The 15063-nt window shown below is 50.6% G+C and overlaps 1 protein-coding gene across 1 annotated transcript in view; it reads right to left on the bottom strand.

Moving 5' to 3' along the window:
- The window catches only part of TNR (tenascin R), a 355079-nt gene that overhangs the window by 315686 nt on the left and 24330 nt on the right, over positions 1-15063 (bottom strand). Inside the window, exons 2-3 of the mRNA XM_045027168.1 lie at positions 10730-11206; positions 5391-5533 (exon numbers count right to left, since the gene is read on the bottom strand). The gene's annotated coding sequence lies outside the window, so the exon portion shown is untranslated. The remainder of the gene's footprint in view (positions 1-5390; positions 5534-10729; positions 11207-15063) is intronic.

Here is a 15063-nt window from a genome sequence, read left to right as displayed (position 1 = left end):
CCAGACCTGACAAGCTGGCCTTGGGAATAAAACCACTTTGGGTCACTTGTCTTTGTGAAGGACTAAAATAGAAATAATTAGAGCAGGAAATTCTAAATGAGGTGGGAGTAATTTCTTAAAAGGCTTTTGCCATAAGTGGAGTTTTCATAATTTCTCCTAAAATGCCAGAAGCTGAGACAATAGCAGGTCAGCAGGGGTTGGGATAATTAGTATAAGGTTGTTTTGACCTTTCAAGACAGCCCAGAAATAGAGCAGGAATTCAAAGGCTTTCAAACACCACTATAACCTTCAATACTGAGACTGTTATGTGAACGCCCATTGAAACACAGCATTACCATGCCCCAGGCTTGTCTACACACCCCTTGAATCGAGAGTCAGGCCTTGAAATATTGTATTCCGTGTAACATACTGATTCCATTCCAGTTTTACAATAGATCCTGTTTAGATCCAGGGCTCATTTATACCAGTGAGCCACCACTTCAAGACCAGGCTTAAAGTAGTATTGTGACCCACTAGGTTTTGACTGGCCAGCCATTATGGATGGTATCAAATTATGTTAGATCATTCCCTACTTGGCCCAGGCCACTTAAACCACAATTTCATCCTATTTGCACTGATCAGTTCCACCTGCACTCAACTATAATTGAGGGGCGGGGCAGGGGCACACTGGCTACAAAGTAGGTTAAAGCTGTAATACCAGTGGGACTGATCCATGTTTTAGTCATTGATCTAAAGTCTCAGGCTAACAGGTTTTTAACTCAGCTACAAGGACAGTTAGCTCGCATGTGCTAGGCAGCTTTTAGCAGTGCTGTAGCTGGGGACAGGGGGAACTGTAGGATCAGGGAGTCCTTACTTTGTAAGTATGTGAGGTTACATCTCCACAATATCCAACATGAGTGAGTTTCTGCACTCAGAAGCATGTGATATATGTATAGAATTTTCAGTTGTTGCATTTTAAGTCATTAACCGGCATTGCTGATTGAAACACATCATTGCAGGTAGGGAGGTAGGGCTGTATGGGGGTTTTTTTGGCTTGCATTTATTTACAAATGTTTCAAGCTTGCAGAGATTCAAGACATGTACCACAATCCACACCAGTGAATTCTACCCTCAGGCTGGGTAGTGCAGGCCTTGCATTGGCTTTAAAAGGGCCATAGTGCACAAAACACTTTCTTCTCTCCCCCTCCCCCCCATATCACCCTTCACCTGATAAAACATGTCAGTCTAGTATGATTATTCATATTGCAGTGAAGACTAGGAGCCCTAATCACAGACCAGGACCTCATCGTGCTAAGCACTGGCCAATCAGAACAAAACTTTGGTGCCTCTCTAAAAGATTTTACAGTCCAATATCAGAAGACAATACATGGATGAGACAGATGGGAGAGCACAAGGAAAACAATGAGACCATCTTGGTCAGCATGGTAGGCAGTGGTCTCAGCACACCAGCTGTCTTTGTGCTGAAATAAGAACTACCCCAAAATGCCAAATGAACATAGTTTTGCTCCCAGGCCAGCTTGGTTTATATTTTTTTCTTGTCTCCATTAAACTAGCCCAAAAAACTTTAGTTGTAAAAGAAAAAAAGTGTTGTTTTTTTTACTACTACTACTCTGGGTAACTGATTCTTTGAGATGACTTGAACATCTAAATACGCAAGAATCTTTAAGTTAAGGGATTGTTCACTTCCAACCCTGTATTCATTTAGATTCGTAGAGTGAGGGAAGGACCATTATGATCTAGTCTGACCCTCTGCATGACACAGGCCATAGATCCACTCATATTTGACTCAAACCAAGATTTCCTGAATCTTCATGAAATAGTCTGGAAAGGGCCTAGTTTCCTTGGCTGCCTTAGCGTCAGCTGTATACGAGTCCCAGCTCAATGAGCTCATTGTACCGTTTATCTAAGGCACAATTCATGACCAGCATTAACACTACAAAACAAACAAGGCAGATTTAGTCTAGATTCAGGCAGACAGCCACACGCCCACTACAATAATAGGACTATGTGAATTATAAGGATAAAAAGCTACATTATTAGCAGCTAGGTAGGGCTTTTCACAAGGCTAAAGAAGCTCTGCAGAACTGCAAACAAGAATGCAATGTATTCTGAAGCAAACTGGTCCAAAACCCAGTTGCAAAGGACCAGAGCAAACTGGAATTTGCATGGCAAGTCTCAAGTAAATCCATATTCAGCGGTTTCTACTCCAGACAATTGGGAAATGAATCATTGCAATACATGTGGCCTCCCTTGTGCTATTTATTTTCATTTTACATTAAACCCTGATTTTCAGGGCACCGGAGGATTTTAGTACCGATGATGCAGAAAGATGTTGCCCAGAGGGTAAGCTGGAGGTTTGACAACTGATGACTAGCACATATGGTACTCTGGAAAGGTGGTTTGGGCACATGGGGAAGATCCTCAGCTGGTGCAAGTGTAACCCTTCTGCCGGGCCGAAACGATAGCAGCAAGGGCCGGGTTCAATACATAGGGGTCCCTTCCCCACAACATAATGCAAAACCAGCTTGAGCCCCCACCCAGTGACCTGGGAAAATCTTACACTCACCCCTGGGCGCCTCAAAGAGGCAATACTTCCCCTCTCGCAAGCACAGAGTCTTGGTGTAGCAGAAAAGGTTTAATTACATGACAAACAACAAGCATTAAACTGGGAAAATACCTCAGCTAGAGTTCATAGGTCAAACCGTGAGCAAAGACCCACTCCAGCAAACTGGGCCATGTCCTTCTCTCAGGGCCCTTGAGTCCAGCAACCCCCAAATCACCCACAGTCCCAAAAGTCCCACAATCCAAAAGTCTCTGTCCCGGGTCAGTGCAGCCCCAGAGCTCAAGAGTCTCTCTGCAGAGGTCCCCCTCCCCAGCCTGGGTAGAAAGGGGCACCTTACGTGGTTTCGGGGCCAACTGCCCTGCCTCTTCGTGGGGTTCTGCTTCCACTAGTCGTCCCCGCAAACAGCTCAGTTCCACTTGCTCTGTGGGCTGCTCCGCTCTGCCAGCTGCTCTGGTCCACCAGCTGTCCTGTGAGCCACTCCAGCCGTCCTCACAAGCTGCTTGGCTCCACTCACCCAGTGGCTGCACAAACTGCTCCACTCTGCTCTGCCAGCTGCTTTGCTCCACAGTATGGCTTCAGGCTCCCCCACTCATGAGCACAGTACTCAGTGCTCTCAGCTCAGCAAGTCCAGCTCTTCAGTGATTTCAGCTCTTAGTAGGGGAGCCCCAGTACCAGTGAATTCAGCTCAGTAACCTGCATTTAGATTCTTAAGGGAATCAAAAATTAACTCTGACATTCCACAGTGGAGAGAGGCACAGGTGGAACTGGTGCTTCTGGCTCACACAAAGAGCCTGCACCACCAAGTACAGATCTCTGTCCCCAGCCTCTCTCTTTTCAATGGGTTTTGGAACCCATGTGCCCCATCTAGCAAGCGCTATCCAGCTGACAATGAAACCCCCCATCACAAGACAATTTTGTAGTTCCCCATTTACCCAATCAGGGTGACAACATTTCATTCCTCCTGCCCCAATAACAACAAAATTGGGGCTCCCACAGCTGTGAAAATAACCATCCCATGCTGCTTTGCGGTATGCTAAGTGGGGTGGGAGTGCCCATGCAAATAACCGAAATACCAATGCAACACTTTCCACACTCCCCATAATTTACCACCAGATGTCAGGGTGGGGCTCATCCTGACTCTGCCTACACAAGCTTTCACCACTCCAGTGACAATGAATCTTTTGTTATTGGGGAGAGAAGACAGCTCCTTTTGCCCCTGCCCACTGTAGACAAGCGTGGAAGTGACTTGAAGGGTGTTTGGTTGGGGCTTGGACTCTTTGTCCCCTCTCCCCAGAGCCCACAACAAGCAGAATCCCACACCATCCACCCCCTTCCATTGTCTGCCACTGGATCCAGCTACAATGGATAAGCACAGAGATCAGCAGGAAAATTGCTAACAATGTGGACTTTGAAGACCCCCAAGCTTGGGACAGTTTTGGTCTCAGACTCCTCTCTACTAGATCACTCTCTGGTTTTGATAATCTCTAGGCCTTATTCACAGAGACAGGAGATGCTCTTTGTTTCCTGTCTAGCATGACAGCCCATAAATAAGCTGCACAGTCAGGTAGTTATTAGGCATCTGTTAATATTTGCACTGGCCACAAAGGCTGGGTGCAAAAGTTATCTGTGGCAGCTATCTGCAGGAAGAGAACACCACTTACATAACAGAGACCAGCTGAGATTCTCAAAGCACTTTGGAAACCCTCACCAGAAGGCCAGCATGAGGTTGGGGCCTTTATACCCATATGTCCATGGTAAACTGAGGCAAGAAGTTCAAATATAGTTTGCTCACTCCCACAAAGCAATTCAGTGTCAGAATTAGGAGTCACACAGTCCTGACCCCCAGCCTCCTTCTTTGACCACTAGATCTACTTCCTGATATGCAAGTTACCTATCCTGATTCATAACTTTAGTGAAGAGAGCAGTACACTTTCTAATGCAATTGCTAGTAACCATGTTGTCCACAAAACAGAGCCCTCTAAAGACATGAAGCCAAAACCAGAGCAGGTATGAATCAGTGTAGCACCACTGAGTCAAAGGAATGGCAGCTGAGACTCTCATTCCCTGTGTGCATCTAGTACCATCTGTTTGTAACACATACCGGCAAATATAAAGTCACTACAGACTCTTCTGAGTTTTTCCCAGCTGTCCAAAGGAGCTGGATGCCTTGTTCTCATTAACTGGGGCAGGGGGTTGGGGTGCAGGAGGGAGTGCGGCATGTGGGAGGGGGTGCGGTGTGCAGGAAGGGGCTCAGGGCAGGGGTGCATCAGGGAGCTCAGGTACAGGAGGGGTTTGGCAGGGGGTTAAGGGAGCTCAGAGCAGGGGGTTGGAATGCAGGGTGCAGGAGGGGTTCGGGCTCCGGCCCGGTACTGCTTACCTGGAGCGGCTCCAGGGTGGCACTGGCATGGAGCAGGACTAAGACAGGCTTCCTGCCTGCCCTAGCCCCGTGCCACTCCCAGAAGCGGCTGGCACCACATCCCTGCAGCCCCTGGGCAAGGGTGGGGGCAGAGGGCTACACGCACTGCCCTCACCTGCAGGCATTGCCCCCCACAGCTCCCATTGGCCATGGTTCCCCATTCCTGGCCAATGGGAGCTGCGGGGGGCAGTGCCTGCAAGCAAGGGCAGCACATGGAGCCCTCTGCCCCTCCCCCCTTCCAGGGGCTGCAGGGACATGGTGCTGTCCGCTTACGGCAGTGGCATGGGCCCGGCAGCACCAAGGGGGTGGCAATCCCATGGGCCGGATCCAAAATCCTGATGGGCCAGATCCAGCCTGCAGGCTATAGTTTGCCCACCCCTGGTTTAGGACATTGTTACAATTTGTACTTACAAGTTTGCTGGGTTCTTCCCAATACAGATAGCATCTTCCTTGGCCCATTTCCTACTCCCCAGCTGTGCTGCTGACTACTCCAATTGCTCTCCAGGTAGTTCACACTCCTGTGTGGATGCTGTTGTCACTTTTCTTGAATGTTTCTGGAACAGAGCCATTGGCAAAGGTCTCATTCTCCAACAGGAAGCCAGAGTATTATAGCCTTGTCATTTCACTGCCATCCTTCCCCCAATAGCAGTGTTGTCAATCTCAGTGGCTTGGCTGAATTCCAGCTTGGTACTAGTTACTGCAGAAGGGTGAATTCACTGCTGGCACACCCCCTCATATCTAGGCATGATGTAGCAAGCTCTTCTTCTCCTCCAGTGCCTTCTCCTGACAGCCTCTCTGGTCCCTGTAATGGTCCAGGTCACATTTAGTCCCACCCCTTGAAGAACAGGGACAGGTAAAAACAACTAGCCAATCCTCCACCAGGTCTGCTGCCCTTCAGTCTGGCCCAAGGGGCCTCATATACCCTTTCCTCAGGGTTTCCAGTAGCCCATAGCCCTTCCCTATAGTGGCTTCCTACCACTTTACCAGTGTCTGGTAGGGGAACCCAGCCCCCACTGGATTCCAATCCAGGGACTCCAGGACAGGTACTCAAGCTTCACTCCACCACTCTCCTTGCTATTGTCGCCCTGGTTTTCTTCCTAGCAAACCTTTCCCTAGACTGTCTCCTCACCCTGCTAGAGCTCTCCTGTTCCCTGCAGGTTTCTTCACTCCCTGCTACCAGGAGAACAAGTACAGCATTCCTCTCTCTCTCTCTCTCGCTCCAGCCACCCCTCCCCCCAGGCCAAATACCCCTTGGGTATCACAGTTACTTCTGTCTGGCTCAGGACCATATGCTTCTAGCTCCAAGCTTCAGGCCTCCCCCTCAGCCTATAACCCACAGAAGGAAACTTCCAGCTACCTCTCATCTGGCTCTCCTTGTTGGCTTTTGTGCAGTGCCTTGAGCGTCTTCCTGTGTGAAGACCCAGCTTCTCCCCAGCTGGGTTTGATCACCAATTATGCCTAAGACCCCTCCAAGTGCCACCTACTGGCCTAATTGTGTTCAGGCTCCTGTTAACCCATGGCTAAACACTGTGGGATTTATAAACCCCCATCACATTATGTTTTGCCTCCCTAACATTCTTACCGGTTATTTGCTGTCTGGCCTAAATATTATACTGTTGCTGTGTGCCAGTAGATGACTGCTGCACTCTACCCCAGAGATAGTTGCATTCCAATGGGGTTGGGGGTGCGTCTGGAGTGATTCCTGAACACATCGTGCAAAGACAGTAAAGAAAGCTCTTTGGGACGTGGTGCTAGCCACATGTAAGCTATCATTATTTATATCATAGTGGCACTTAAAGGCCCCAAATGAGATTGGAGCCCCATTATAATAGGTGCTATACGTACTCATATTAAGAGGTAGCCCCTACCCTAAAGAGCTGATAGTCTAACTAGACGAGGGAGAGGCAGCATCATTATCCTCATTTTATAAATAGGAAACTGAGGCACGGTGAGGCTAAGGGCTACATTCACAAAAGGACATAGGTGCCTAACTGCCTCTTTAGGCACCTAAATCCCAGAATCCTGCCCCACTGGGATTCACAAACCCCTGCTCAGCTGCCCCCGAACCCTGAAGGTGCCTAAAAATCACTCGTTGCCTTTAATTTTCACAGTCAAAGTCCCCTATGCTTCTGCTTTTGAGCATGCACCTGTGAACTACAGTCCCATCTGGGCGTTTGGGTAACGAGGCCCTGAGCACTTCACAAAGCTGTGGAAGAGCAGTGCACCTCTGCCTAGCTCGCCTGCGGGACCCAATTTGGTCAGCCCAGGCAGATCTCACCAACCAGAGCGGGCCCCTACAGATTGGCTGTAGGGCTCACTTTGTCTCTCCTGTTGAAGCAGATGGTATGAGGGAGGTAGTCCTTTCCCCTCCCTCCCAGCTTTGTTCTAAATCCATGTGAGCACTTAACACCAAGAGAGGTTTGCAGCTGAGAATCCCAAGCAGAGGGAGACATCTCCCTGCAGCCCGGACTTAGGTGCCTATCTCTGAGAGGGGTGGGATGTAGCACACGCCCCTGGATGGCTTTTGTGAATCCCGTTCAGCAGCACCTGTCTCTCCCCAGACAGTGTATGGGGAGCTTAGGTGCTGTACTCAGGCACTGAGAATCCCCGTGATTCTCTAGGCACCTAAAAGTTACGCCGGGGGAAGTTTCTTTGTGAACCTAGTCCTACAGAACTTGCCCAGGGAGCCTGTGGTAGAGGCAGGTCTCTCAAGTCCCAGTCCAGCGCCCGCCTCACAAGACCATCCTTATTCCAGGTGTCCTCAGCATGGCTCATCCAGGTGAACAATAAACCTGGACAATATACTCTGCAAAGTTCCCACTACAGCATAGAATCAGAGAAATGCAGAGCTGGACAGGACCTCGAGAAATCATCACGTCCAATCCCTAGTGCTCAGGCAGGATCACCTAAACCTGGGTAACCCCAGTGCAAGCAGGAGCTTGACAAGTCCACAGCAGGTGACTGCCAGTGGAAACATGCAGACAGCAGTGGAAGGATGAAGAACTACTCCCCCCACCCCTTGCCTCCCATCCAGTGATGCAGGAGATGGTAGGGGCTGGATGCAAGGGCATCTGAGCAGAGATTTGGGTATACATTTTGTTTGGCTTTCCTTTAAAAAGGAAGCTAAATTTAGCCACTGGAACAGAACATATTCCCCAGGGAGTCCTTGCCCTTTACAGCAGTGATGACACAGACCTAATTTCTGCCCAAAGAAATCTACCAGCCGCTGAGGTGAAGTCATGGAGGCAGCCATCATGGGAGGCTGCTACTTTGGGCAGGAAAGTTCTGGAGGTAGGCGGGGCATCCTCTGACACTCATGTACCTTAGGCAATGTCAGAATGGGCCCACATAGGTCCCCAAGCCTGAATCAAGGCAGGAGGTGTGGTACAGGGGCCCATGGTCAGAATCAGGGCAGAGATTCAAAGGGAAGCAACACAGTGGTAAGTTGAAGGCTGCCAGCCTGCTGCCTGCCAGGATGGGCTGAATATCTCAGGACAGGGGAAAAAAGCTGGCATCCCTCTGAGGAGGGGGAACACTGGGAGGGCTGAAGGGACGTGAGAAAGGAGGGAGAGCTGAATCGTTTTGCTGGGTCCACTCCTGTGGTCCCAAATCATTCCAGACAGGGCTAGCCAGCAACTTGATCTGGCTGCGGAAGCCGCACAGAGTAGGGTGTGATGTCATTCAGCTATACACTGGCTGCCCCAGCTCCTCTGTTTATCTTCCCAGCTGCTGAACCTCTGCAGCTGATGCATATGTAATCAGCTGCCACAGCACAAATGCGTCCAGGAGAATGAGACAGAGAGAGATAGACTGGAGCAGAAGGGCAGCGCTGGCCCATGGAGAGGCAGAGCAGGGGGCAGCAGAAGTCTGGGTAAAGAAGGTGCAGGGGAAGTTACCATAGCATTGCCCAAAGCATGCAAATAGAGATCCCCCTCCTCCGAAAGCTAATGGTCTGCTCGTGCCCCAGAGGCAGGGCCCAGCATACCAGGTGGGGGACCCTTCCCTGTCAACACCACTGAGAGGCCAGCGGAGTGAAGGACAGAATGGAGAAGCAACAGGTACTTTGAGGGACAAGGTTTTTGCTCTGGGTGGAGTCCCCCTTGCTTGAAATGGCTGGCTCCGGAGTTTGAAAGCTGCAGAGAAACCTGGATAGGATTTTCCTTCCCTCAAGAGATCCCACATTATAAAAACCCAACTGCCCCTTGTTGGCAGTACCAGCAGAGGCAGCCAGGGCTGAGTAGCCATCGAGACAGAACTCCCATCCCATCCCCAGAGATGCTGCATTCTAGGTCAGGATACAGGCACTTGCCTGAGGCACTGCGGGGAAGCAGGCACTGCTGCTGCTGCTACCATACCTATTCTGGGGCTAAACTCCAGTCTCCAGCGCTCCAAATCCAGCACCCTTCACCTGTACTAGAGCCACTACAAATAACCTGCTTCATCTGGGTCTCCTCCTGTGCTTGCTGCAATTGTTGAAACAGGACTTCACTGAATCAGAGGAGCATGTGGAGATACATGCTGAATGATTGTGACGTGCTTAGATATGACAGTGATGGTGGACCTCCGTAACTAGATAGATATGAATCAATAGAGGCGGAAGAACTTGCCAGCTTCTCTTGTTTCAATGACTAGCAGCAACCTGCACTACATAAGAACATAAGACTGGCCATATTGGGTCAGACCAAAAGTCCATCTAGCCCAGCATCCTGTCTGCTGACAGTGGCCAATACCATGTTGAAACACTTTTGAAAAACCCCTTTACCAGTCTGGTTTAGTGTGATCTGCCTCCCTAGGGCTTGAGAGAAAGCTATCAGAACCTGGAGGGAGTTCTTAGCTCCAAATGCCTCCAGAATAATGACCTCAAGTTTGTGCTGCAATGGAGCTTGTTTCCTACCAATGAAAGGTTTTCTGCCATTAGTCCGAGAAGCAGAACTTTTGGGAACTGTAATCGGTTGGTCAGGGCTCGACCCTCCAGCGGACAGGAGGGGAGCCGCACCGACTCACTTCTGTTCGCCTGCTAGCCTTTAGGAGTCACGGGGAACGACGTTAGGTCGCCGGGCCCTCTGGTGCTGGGGCTAGGCAAAGAGCAGTACAAATAGGCCCAGGCCCTCTGGAGCAGGGGCTGGGCAAACAACAGTTCAAATAGGCCCAGGCCCTCTGGAGCAGGGGCTGGGCAACCAACAGTTCAAATAGGCCCAGGCCCTCTGGAGCAGGGGCTGGGCAACCAACAGTTCAAATAGGCCCAGGCCCTCTGGAGCAGGGGCTGGGCAACCAACAGTTCAAATAGGCCCAGGCCCTCTGGAGCAGGGGCTGGGCAGTCAGTAGGTCAAATAGGCCCAGGCCCTTTGGACCAGGGGCTGGGCAACAACAGTACAAATAGGCCCAGGCCCTAGCTCAGGGCGGGGCAGCCACAAACACAGGGGTCAGGTCCTCAGGCAGGGCTGAGCAGCAGTTCAAGTTTGGGGTCTCAGGTCCTCCGTCAGGAGCTGAGCAAACAACCGGGACATCCAGACCTTTGGGTCGGGGTGCTGGTGTGAGGGGGAGACTGCCACCCGTGGGAAGGGTGGCAGGGGGGGACACAGGCCCACCCACTCCACTGTGTCCCAGCCCGGGGCCCTAACAGCGGCGTGGATCCGCTGCAGTCAGTGGGGATCCTGGCCGCAACACACTGACATGGGCACATCAGTGCCCTCAGCCGGACAGGGGTCGGCTACCCCCGGGCTACACTCCATCTCCCCCTCAGGGCCTACCTCATCAGTCGCACCCGGTTCAGGCCAGTCTGTCTGCATCGGCTCCGGTGGAGGGCTTGGCGGCAGGTCCGGCAGCTCCTCCGGGAAGTTGGGCCAGGACTGCTCGGGCGGCTCCTCTGGGTAACAGCAAGGCCGAGGGGGCTCCTCGTCGTAGCGGGCGCTCGGCAATCCTGGGGGCTCCTCCCAGTACCGGCTCCGGGTAGGCTCCGGTGGTCCGCCTCGTAACGGGCGCGGGGAAGCTCCGGCCAGGCAGGGCAGCTACCTTGGGCCGAGGAGGGCTCCCACCCGGGAGCTCCCACAGGCACGTCTGCTCTCGGCGGCGGCTGGCTCCTGACTGAGCTTGGGCGCGCTCCTTTTCTACTTCCTGCCCCGCCCCTTGACTTCCGGGGGGCGGGGACTGGGGGCGGAAGTTCTGCCCACTGCGGTGTTGGCAGGGCGGCTCCCTCTGCCGGGCAGGAGGGGAGCCACACTGACTCACTACAGGAACATTAAAGCAGGGGCACATTTAGCCTTAGCAGTGAAGTTAATGCCTGGCACTTCCCCTGCACATCCCAAGGCACTCTACAAACCACTTTGCAAAGACGAAGGATCACTTCACCCACCACTGGAATACTATCACTTCTGAGATGGAGTATAGCAGCTGTTTTGGAGCACACGGCAGCACTACATAGCCATTAGGAGAGGTAGCGAAGAGGAATTCAACTGACATTGCAGGGTTGATTTAGGCAGGCACAGTTCAATTGCCCAGGAGACTCCTCCAGGGGACTGATTCAAACAAGAGCAAGACTCTTGCAAAATATGCCACATGGTCTTTACTGTGCATGAGAATGCAGAGCCTTGGTTTGACATCTTATCCTAAAATGGATGGGGTTTGATTCAGAGGGAAATTGAGAGAGAGCCACAGAGCTTTTATTTGCAGGCAGGGGATTTGGCAGCTTGTAGTGGCACAAGTGGGGGGGGGGGGGAGCTAAATCTAACAGCCATAGTGGGAAGGAGACTTTCCCCAGCATTGTGATACTAGCAGATGTTCACTAGGGGCATGATGTTGGGCTATAAATCTGCAGCGTCGTCACCTCACACTCGGAGAAATCCACAACTAAAGATGGGCCCAAAGTGACACTCTGTCCTCGCACAACCCCAAACTTTGGAGATGTTTGGATCTGGATCCAAACTACACAGATGGCGCCAAACGTCAAACCAGAATCCCGGCTCTGAACACCCCTGAATTCTAGGAAAGAGCCCGATTTCCCATTTCTTTTTACTCCATTGCTGCTGTGCACTCACACCTAATCTTTTAACGAACCACTGCGTTGATCACCTTTGAACCCTATTGTGTCATCCTCTCTTTGATTTCTTCCCATTGTTCATTTCTCAGCAGCTGCTTCTCTTCCTGCAGCCAGGTGCCACTCACACTTTGGGCTTTATCCCTTTTGACCAGGGGGCGGCTGGTCTGAAGGGGCTTATGGGGTCAAACCCAACAATGATGTCATAACCATGTAGTGTCCTGCTGCCACTGGGGGACTCACACAGAGCTGGAGCACAACGACTGCAGGCAGCAGAGATGGAATATGGGAAACAGGCTTCAGTGGAGCAGAGATCGTCCCGACAGAAGTAGAGCATGGGACTGTCTGCATATGCCCCTTGCAGCATCCAGCCCTAGGAGTCCATGCAGTTTGCTACCTGCAGCCCCACCAATTATTCTGATCACCAGCTGCCACTGACTATGTTTACAAGGGACAGAACCAAAACTCTGGATCTGAGCACCCCCGGTTTTGATAAGTTTGGATCCAGATGCACATTTTGCAGCTGGGGCCCATCTCTACTTATAGTCCAGCAAGAGAAGCCAGACCTACACGTTCCAGAGAGCTGGGGAGCAATTGGCAAAGAAGGCAGCAGCCGGTTGGTTAGCGGCACTAGGGCAAGTGTAGAGCAGGGACCTGTGGGGAAGGCTCCAGCTGTAAGAATGGCAGGTGAAGTCAGTTGGGATCAGCTGAGAAAATACCCAAATGTGGCCAAATTATAAGCCTCTGAAAAAATCTGTTTGCACATGCTCAGTAGAGACTTGTTAGCATCTTGCAACTAAATTCTCTGAAGATTCTGCCTGCACTGAGCATTCTCCAGCCCCTCAGAGCTCCTAGGTGCTGACTGATTGAGCATGCACCATCCCCATAGAGCAACTGAGCATGCTCCAGTCCCAGGCTGAAGGGGCTGAGCAGGCCTTTCCCTGCAGTTGCTCCTACTGGCAGGTGCACTGACTGGGTGAGGAGACTAGGACTGAGAACCAGAGAGTGGAAGGCAGGGGGTGACTGAGATCAGACAAGAAGCCAGAGGGTCACTGTGTCAGGCCATGTTCCCTGGTGGAATGGTTATTGACGGGACAGCAGGGGAAAAAGCCAACATGGGAGTTCAGCTGGAAACAGCTCAGCCACATGGACAAAGCAGTGCATAGGGTTTAATACAGCTCCACTTCTCAACTTCACCTGCATGCAGCTTAGCTACTTGTGAATGAAACAGGGCAGACCTGCTCTGGGGATGGATCAGGAGGGTGCAGCAAAGGAGGCTGTTGTCTGTTGAGCCCTACCTCATTTGTTGCAGAAGTTGGAAGGTGTGTAGTGAAGGAGGCAGGGGACTGCAGCAAGAGAATGCTGCCCTGCAGAACTGGATTCTGTTCCCCTGCCACAGAGTTCCTGTGTGATGCTGGGCAAGCCACTTAAATCCAGCTTTTCACACATGGTCACTAATTGTGTGATCTTCAGTATCTGTGTGCCCGACTTGAGGCCCTGGCATGTGATTTGCAGAAGTGTTGAGTGCTCACAGGTGCACTCAAAGTCAATGGGAGCTGGGTCTGAGCAGCTAAAGGGCTAGCTATACTGCTGAGTACACTTAAAAATTGGGGCCTAGCATCTCAGACTGGGCACCCAAATTAGTGGATACCTTTGACCTTAATCTTCCTGTTTCTCAGTTCCCCATCTGTAAAATGGGGATAATACCCCACATCTGCCAGAGATGGTGTGAAAATAAATTCATTACAGTCTGAAAAGCCCATGAGAAAACAATTTTCACCACAGCAGGCTTGGAATAATGTGCAGTATATAAGGCCTGGGGCCACCCATTGAACAATGAGGAGAAAACAAAATATGGGCTAGGTGCTCCTTCAGTAAGCGCCGTGCATCCTGTGAGGCAGGGGTACCATGGAAAATTCTGATCACATAATTAAAAGACTGTATCATGCTGCATACACACGTGGGGGCAGACCTAAGGTCACACTGGCAACCTTAATTTGGGTATTTCCTAGCCTTGGAGTGCTTGATTTTGCAACCTTCATACTGTTCTGGTAAGGTTCTTGTGGGGATGTTATCTATACATATGATACAAAACCCTCAAAGAGACAGTTGCTCTGTGGTGCTGAAAGAAAACGTTGGCACAAGGGCACCGCATCTAAACTCCTCAAATGTCTCTTTTTGTTGTTTTTGTTTTTTACAGTCCTCCAAGGGCTCCCGTCTGTCTCAGACAATCAGATTTGGAATGCAAACCACTAATGTGTTCTCAGTTAGGAGCAGTGCATGGCTGCAGGCTATAGACACAACACAGACTTGAAATGGCATCTGCCTCTGTGTCTGGGAGTCTCTCTCTATTCAGCACATCAACCTCTCTAGGATGAAATACTGGAGACATCTAGGGCTTCCTTATGAACTAATAGATATGCCTCTCTTCCTAGACATAGATTCACAGCCACCCCTGCCCCATACTCTGGCCAAAGGCACCTCCTGCGGTCTATGATTCTTTCCTATGTGCACATGAATTGGGTAGTTAGGGCACATGCAGAGCTCCAGCAAATTATCGACAACGTCATTTTGGGAGAATTCAGCTTTATTTAGGACCTGGTTCAGCAATGTACTTATGAACCTGTCTCTCTAAATATGAGTGGTCTGTTTGAAGTCAGTGGAATTACTCATATGCTCTAAGTCAGGCATGTGCTTATGTACTTTGCTGTGTACTCACAATGCTGTTAGTTAGCAAAGTTGAGTGCGATTCAGTAAAGATAAGGCTGGGAACTGTGTCCCAAAAACCTCTTGCTGCCAACTGGAAGAGGGCACAAGATGCATCAGAGTTACAGGGTGTGGTATTTACAGACTAGTTTACCACAAAGCATCATGTGTGGTCTCTACCGAAAGCTTGTGTCACAGTGGTCAGCATCATCTTTGCAAAATGTACGTATAGATCGTATGTAAGGAGATATATGTTTGTATATTGGAAATTATGTTCTCAAAGCCTTTCAGTTAAAGGCAGGTCACCTAGAGGTAAGCTGCCTTCAGACAGGTTCCACCAGACCA

This window comes from Mauremys mutica, chromosome 8 (genome assembly GCF_020497125.1).
Source record: "Mauremys mutica isolate MM-2020 ecotype Southern chromosome 8, ASM2049712v1, whole genome shotgun sequence".
NCBI lineage: Eukaryota > Metazoa > Chordata > Testudines > Geoemydidae > Mauremys > Mauremys mutica.
Note: the sequence above shows the minus strand (reverse complement) of the source record. Positions and strands in the feature narration are given on the sequence as shown.